Source organism: Nomascus leucogenys, chromosome 6 (assembly GCF_006542625.1).
Source record: "Nomascus leucogenys isolate Asia chromosome 6, Asia_NLE_v1, whole genome shotgun sequence".
Taxonomy (NCBI): Eukaryota; Metazoa; Chordata; class Mammalia; order Primates; family Hylobatidae; genus Nomascus; species Nomascus leucogenys.
Window position 1 is genome coordinate 99,406,636 of NC_044386.1, and position 7,613 is coordinate 99,414,248.

Genomic DNA, 7,613 nt, shown 5'->3' on the forward strand with positions numbered 1-7,613 from the left:
AAATAAGTTTGTAAGAAATTCTGCTGTCCACAGTTACCATGTATAAAAAAAAAAGATACTACAATAAAAGAGAAGAAAACATCAAGAAAAATGACAAAAAATAGGAGCTAAAATAGAATAGCAAAGTAATCCAAGTCTGCCATTTATAAATTCTTCCTCTTAAGTGCATGCAACAGAGGTGAAACACAGCATTTCTTTTTTTTTCTTTTCTTTTTTTTTTTTTTTTGAGACAGAGTCTCACTCTGTTGCCCAGGCTGGAGTGCAGTGGCACCATCTCGGCTCACTGCAAGCTCCGCCTCCTGGGTTCAAGCTATTCTCCTGCCTCAGCCTCCCGAGTTGCGGGGACTACAGGCGCCCACCACCACACCTGGCTAATTTTTGTATTTTTAGTAGAGACGAGGTTTCACTATGTTGTCCAGGATGGTCTCGAACTCCTGACCTCGTGATCTGCCCGCCTCGGCCTCCCAAAGTTCTGGGATTACAGGCATGAGCCACTGCACCCGGCCAAAACACAGCATTTCTCTGCTCTCAATTTTCCTTGCCTTCTAAGCAATATTCAACTCTCAGACCTTCTCTGAAGAGTGTGGACGTGAGAGTTCACTACAAATATTAAAATTTCTGAATTTGACATGAATCACGTTAAGGTGGCTTTCTCTCACAATTCAGCATTTCATTTGATCCCTCTCCTCCTCAAGCATTGCCATCGGTTTCTGCCCTACCAGCTTGAAATTTGCTATTTAATTTCATTCACAGTGATGGAATATGAGAGAGCTGAAATGCTCTGTTTCATATGGAGATGTAGATACAATATAGAGACATAGCTATAGACCTCAAGTAAGTTTTCTCAGCAAAGACCTATGATAAAGTTGTAAGAAAATGACAAATTTGGGATGATATTTTAGTTTGATAATTTAGATGCATCCAACTAGTAACAAATCTAACTGCATTTTAAAACAAAAATATAGCCCTAGTTCACGATTTTCACTACTGTATGTATACTGTTCAATAAATAAACCATAGGTAATTTGTTCATTCTATTCAAGTGAAGGATGATGACAGCCTGAACTAGAGAATGTGATGGGTATGGAGAGGTGGTGACAGAAAGGAGGCAGAATGACAGGATTTGTCAATCAGATGTGAAGGGTGAGAAGAAAAGAGAGAGGGAGGAAGGATGTTCCAAAGTGTCCAGACTGTGCAATTTAATTTCCTTCACCTCCCTGTCAAATGATAAGTTTGAATGCCAGCAGCACCAAAGCATCTCATGATTGAAGATCTTTTGTTTCCCTAGATGCATGATAAGGCAAGGCTAAAAGCCCCCAAGAAAATCAGAATGGCAAAATAGCCCCATCACATACTCATGTAGAAGGAGAGAACTCAGAAATGAATATTCTCTCTCAAGTGATGGCCTGATCTCCCTTTTCCATTTACCGCCTGATCTCCCTTTTCCATTTACCTCCTCCTTTTCATTATATTGCTTCTTACCCTGTCTTAAGGTGCAATGTTTTGGGGTAAAAAGGGCACTCACTCTCATACGACAGTCAATGAAAGTGTAAATTACAGCAAGCTCTTTGGTTTTCATTGTTGTTGTTGTTGTTTTTGAGACAGAGTCTCACTCTGTCACCCAGGCTAGAATGCAGTGGCACCATCTTGACTCACTGCAACCTCCACCTCCCAGGTTCAAGTGATTCTCCTGCCTCAGCCTCCTGAGTAGTTAGGACTACCGGTGCCTGCCACGATGCCCGGCTAATTATTTGTATTTTTAGTAGAGACAGGGTTTCACCACGTTGGCCAGGCTGGTCTTGAACTATTGACCTCAAGTTGTCCGCCTTCCTCGGCCTCCCAAAGTGCTGGGATTACAGGCATGAGCCACGCGCCTGGTCTACAGCAAGCTTTTTGAAAAGCTTAACTATATTCGTAGATTTAGGCCAGACAATTCTAGATCTGGTTATTTAACCTAAGAAAGTAATTGTCTGGAAAAAATATTTATGTACATAAATGTTTATTTTGGAAATATTTATAATAGTAAAAAACTAAAAACAATCTCCATGTAAAAAATTCGTACCTTGTGAAATTAGATACATCTCTGTTTTCATTAATGTTTTAAAAGAATTTTTAAATGAAAGAATGGTTATATTATAATGTTAAGAAAAAAATGGCCAGGCAAGGTGGCTCACGCCTGTAATCCCAACACTTTGGGAGGCCAAGGCAGGTGGATCATGAGGTCAGGAGATCGAGACCATCCTGGCTAACACGGTGAAACCCCATCTCTACTAAAATACAAAAAAATTAGCTGAGCATGGTGGCACGCACCTGTAGTCCCAGCTACTCAGGAGGTTGAGGCAGGAGAATCGCTTGAACCCAGGAGGCAGAGGTTGCAGTGAGCCGAGATCACGCCACTGCACCCAAGCCTGGGTGACAGAACGAGACTCCATCTCAAAAAAACAAAACAAAACAAAAAGAAAAGAACAAGGCTGAGGTGGAGGATCACTTGAGGCCAGGAGTTCGAGACCAGCCTGGGCAACGTAGCCAGCTTCTGTCTCTACAAAAAATATTCAAAATGTTATCGAGGCATGGTGGCTCATACCTATAGTACCAGCTACTCGGGAGGCTGAGGCAGGAGGACCCCCTGAGCCCAGAAGTTCAAAGAGGTTATAGTGAGCTATGATCACACTGCACTCCAGCCTTGGTGACACAGCAAGACTCTGTCTCAAGAAAGAAAGAAAGAGAGAGAGAGAGAGAGAGGGAGGGAGGAAAAAACAGTATAAAAGTAAATATGTATTATAATGTCAAGTTTATTTTGGCCGGGCAAGGTGGCTCACGCTTGTAATCCCAGCACTTTGGGAGGCTGAGGCGGGCAGATCACGAGGTCAGGAGATCGAGACCACGGTGAAACCCTGTCTCTACAAAAAAATACAAAAAATTAGCCGGGCGTGGTGGCGGGCGCCTGTAGTCCCAGCTACTCGGAGAGGCTGAGGCAGGAGAATGGCGTGAACCTGGGAGGCGGAGCTTGCAGTGAGCCGAGATCGCGCCACTGCACTCCAGCCTGGGCGACAGAGCGAGACTCTGTCTCAAAAAAAAAAAAAAAAAAAGTTTATTTTATAAAAGCATAGTAAAAACTGGAAAAAAAATATATCAGAGGATTGTGACATAGGTGATTTTTGTTTTCTTCATTTTATTTTTCTCAAATTTCTATAATGTAATTTCTTATATAATGAGAAGAAAGGGTGCTTTTTTCCAACCCTACCCCACATCCACCTGTTAGATCAATTCCGAGGTGTTAAAGCAAGATCGTAGACAAAGCAAAATAGTTAAAAGACAAGTACAGTTTGGCTGGGTGCAGTGGCTCACGCTTGTAATCCCAGCACTTTGGGAGGCCGAGGCAGGTGGATCACGAGGTCAGGAGTTTGAGACCAGCCTGACCAACATGGTGAAACCCCATCTCTACTAAAAATACAAAAATTAGCTGGGCATGGTGGCGTGCACTTGTAACCCCAGCTACTCAGCAGGCTGAGGCAGGAGAATTGCTTGAACCCAGGAGGCAGAGGTTGCAGTGAGCCAAGATCGCATCACTGCACTCTAGCGTGGGTGACAGAGCGAGATTTGTCTCAAAAAAACAAAAGAGAAGTACAGTTCAACTGGACTCCTGGGTAGATTCCTAGAAAGAGTACAGCATCAACCTGAGCTACCCATAGAAGCTCAGGAATTTGTTAGCAGCTGATTAATACTGAATTTAAGCCAGAATAGGAGAGAAGAGCTGACATTTGGGCTTTACCCATTAGAGGTTAGGATTGAAAGCTACAGGATAAGGAGCCAGCCAGTGAGGCTGAACTAATGGCCTCTTACCTTTTACCACTCCCTCCATCCTTGAATTAGAACAGCTCTGTCACCAGGGCATCATTCTCTCCACCTTGTGGGCTAGGACCAAGGCTTAACTTCTCACATTCAATTTTTGGACACTTTGAATAATTACTAGGAAGATAATAAGCATGGCTGAGGAAATATCCTCATCTTTATCTATGATTAATAAGGCCCTTAATAATTTGTAATAAGTCAAAAAAATTAGAGGGAGAAGGAGAACTAAAACACTAGTTGTCAGTGCTGAGACAACGGAAAGTCCGCATGCAAAAGAAGGTAGTTGGACCCCTGCCTAACATCATATTCAAAATTTAACTCAAAAAAGATCAAAGTCCTGAATGTAAGAGCTAAAACAATAAACACTTAGAAGAAAAATAGGCATAAATTCTTCATCACTTACATCATCAGGTTCATAAGTGGTTTCTTAGTTATGGCCCCAAAAACACAAGCAACAAGAAAAAATAGGTAAATTGGACTTCATCAAACTTAAATATTTGTGCATCAAAGGACACCATCGAGAAAGTGAAAAGATGACCTATAGAATAGGAGAAAATATTTGCAAATTATGTATCTGATAAGGCATCTGTATCCAGAATATATAAAGAACTCTTACAACTCAGAAGTAAAAAGACAGATAATCCAATTTAAAAATAGGCAAAGGACTTGAATAGACATTTCTTCAGACAAGATATATAAATAGCCTTTAAGCACATGGAAAGATGTTCAACATCATTAGTCATTAGAGAAATGCACTTCAAAACGACAAATAGATACCACTTCACACCCACTAGCATGGTTGTAATTAAAAAAAAAAAGGGAATAACAAGTATTAGCAAGGATGTGGAGAAATTGAAACTCATACCCATGGGAATGTAAAATGATGCAGACACTTTGGAAAACAGTTTTGCAGTTCCTCAAAAAGTTAAATACAGAGTTGTCATATGGCACAGTAGTTTCACTCCTACATATATACTTAAGAAAACATGTTCACGTAAAACTTGTTTATGAGTGTTCATAGCAGCACTATTCACAATAATGAAAAAGTGGAAATTTCAAGTTTCTACCAACTGATGAATGTCTAAACAAAATGTAGAATTTTCATACCTTGGAATATTAGTCATAAAAAGGAATGAAGTACTGGTATATACTGTGACACAGATGGACTTTGAAAATGGTATACTGCCTAGCTCATGCCTGTAATCCCAACACTTTCAGAGACTGAGGTGGGGGGATCACTTGAGCCCTTGAGTTTGAGACCAGCCTAGGCAACATAGTGAAACCTCATCTCTACAAATAATAATTTTTTAAATATTAGCCAAGCATGGTGGCACGCACTTGTTGTCCCAGTTACTCGAGAAGCTGAGGTAGGAGAATTGCTTGAGCCCAAGCAGTCTGCAGTGAGCCATGATTAAGCCACTGCACTCCAGCATGGGCGACAGAGCAAGACCCTGTCTAAAAAAAAAAAAAGGTATACTAAGTGAAAGAAATCAGACACAAAAGGCCACGTATTGTATGATCCCGTTTATATGAAATGTCCAGAGCAGGCAAACCCATAGAAACAGAAGGTAGATTAGTGGTTGCCTGGGGCAACTGGTGGAACTGGGGTACAGGATTTCTTTTTGAGTTGATGAAAATGTTCCAAAGTTAGAGTGTGGTGATACTTGCACAACTCTTGACTATACTAAAAACCACTGAATTGAACATTGTCAAAGGGAGTTTAATGTTATGTGAATTATATCTTCCTAGAATAAAAGAAAGAGATAAAATAAAATATATTTTGTAGGGGGAATGCAGTAAACATAAACCAAAAACAAACTTTGGGTACCTACAGGGAAAGGGTGAGAGCTGGGTGGAAAGAATGGGAGGATGGGAATGGAGTAGCAGTGATGAGGAGAGAGTAGCATTTCTCTGATTGTAGCTTTGTATATAGTTCTGACTCAGAACCATGGTAATGTTTCACATACACACATACATCCAGTCAACCAGGGTGTGGAGGCAAGCCAAAATAGAATGCAAGCAGAAAAAAAAAAACTGTGTTATAAACAACTAACATCACCACCACAAAGTGGGTGGAGAAGAAAATACTTAAGAAATTTAGGAAACTTTTATTTTGACTGTGTCATAAGACTAAAGACCAAAACAACTTCATACAAATATTGTCCTCTGGTTAGTACATTTGTTTTTCACTGGGGTATAAATTAGCAATTGTGAATCTACCTTATCTGTATCTGTATATCATTGAACAAATAAGTAAAGTTGTGACCAGTGACAATCAGGATTCTCCCTGTTGGAAAAACAAGTTACAAATAAGAAAAGGGGGAAGGCTAGAATGACCCCTGTTGTTTTGGATTAGAATCAGAGGTGTCAATCCGAGGTATGAACACATGGTTTTTAGTGTACACACACAGATAGATACGGCGGGAACCCACATCCAGGAACAGAGCCCTTTGCTCCTCCCTCAGAATGAATGGAGACCAGAAATCAGATGTTTATGCCCAAGAAAAGCAGGATTTCTTTCAGCACTTCTCCCAGATCGTTGGGGTGCTGACTGAGGATGAGATGGGGCACTCAGAGACAGGAGATGCTATTGCCCGGCTCAAGGAGGTCCTGGAGTGCAATGCCATTGGAGGCAAGTATCGCCGGGGTTTGACGGTGCTAGTAGTGTTCCAGGAGCTGGTGGAGCCAAGGAAACAGGATGCTGATAGTCTCCAGAGGGCCCTGACTGTGGGCTGGTGTGTGGAACTGCTGCAAGCTTTCTTCCTGGTGACAGATGACATCATGGATTCATCCCTCACCCGCTGGGGACAGATCTGCTGTTATCAGAAGATGGGTATGGGGTAGGATGCCATCAATTATGGTATCCTTCTGCAAGCATGTATCTACTACCTGCTGAAGCTCTACTGCCGAGAGCAGCCCTATTACCTGAACCTGATCGAGCTCTTCCTGCAGATTTCCTATCAGCCTGAGATTGGGCAGACCCTGGACCTCACCACAGCCCCCTAGGACAATGTGGATTTTGGCAGATTCACTGAAAAGAGGTACAAATCTATTGTCAAGTACAAGACAGCTTTCTACTCTTTCTACCTTCCTGTACCTGCGGCCATGTACATGGTAGGAATTGATGGCGAGAAGGAGCATGCCAATGCTTAGAAGATCCTACTGGAGATGGGAGAGTGTTTTCAAATTCAGGATGATTACCTTGACCTCTTTGGGGACCCCATTGTGACCGGCAAAGTTGGCACTGACATTCAGGACAACAAATGCAGCTGGCTGGTGGTTCAGTGTCCACAGTGGTCCACTCTGGAACAGTATCAGATCCTGAAGGAAAATTACAGAGAGAAGAAGGCCAAGAAGGTAGTCTGGGTGAAGGCACTATATAAGGAGCTGGATCTGCCAGCCGTGTTCTTGTAGTGCGAGGAAGACGGTTACAGCCACATTATGGGTCTCACTGAACAGTACGCAGCGCCCCTTCTCCCAGCCATCTTTCTGGGGCTTGCGCACAAAATCTACAAGCAGAAAAAGTGACCTAGAGACTGCAAGGACTGGGGAGAGGAGGCACTCAATAAATAAACTATTGTGTAAAAAAAAAATACAAAATATATAGAAATCTCTTTATTTACATTTTTTTCTATATTTTATTAACTAGCTCTGTTTGTGAGAGGACCTGGAAGCAATAACACACCAGTAGCAATGAAATCTAACATCAAAACCTTGGTTTCTTAATATCATTTTCCAATTTAAAAAAAAAAAGAGCTTCT

At 41.7% G+C, this 7,613-nt stretch overlaps 1 pseudogene; it reads left to right on the top strand.

Annotated features, from left to right (window-relative positions):
• The first annotated feature begins 6,282 nt into the window (after positions 1-6,282).
• LOC100600319 lies at positions 6,283-7,380 on the top strand (annotated as a pseudogene).
• Positions 7,381-7,613: the final 233 nt, after the last annotated feature.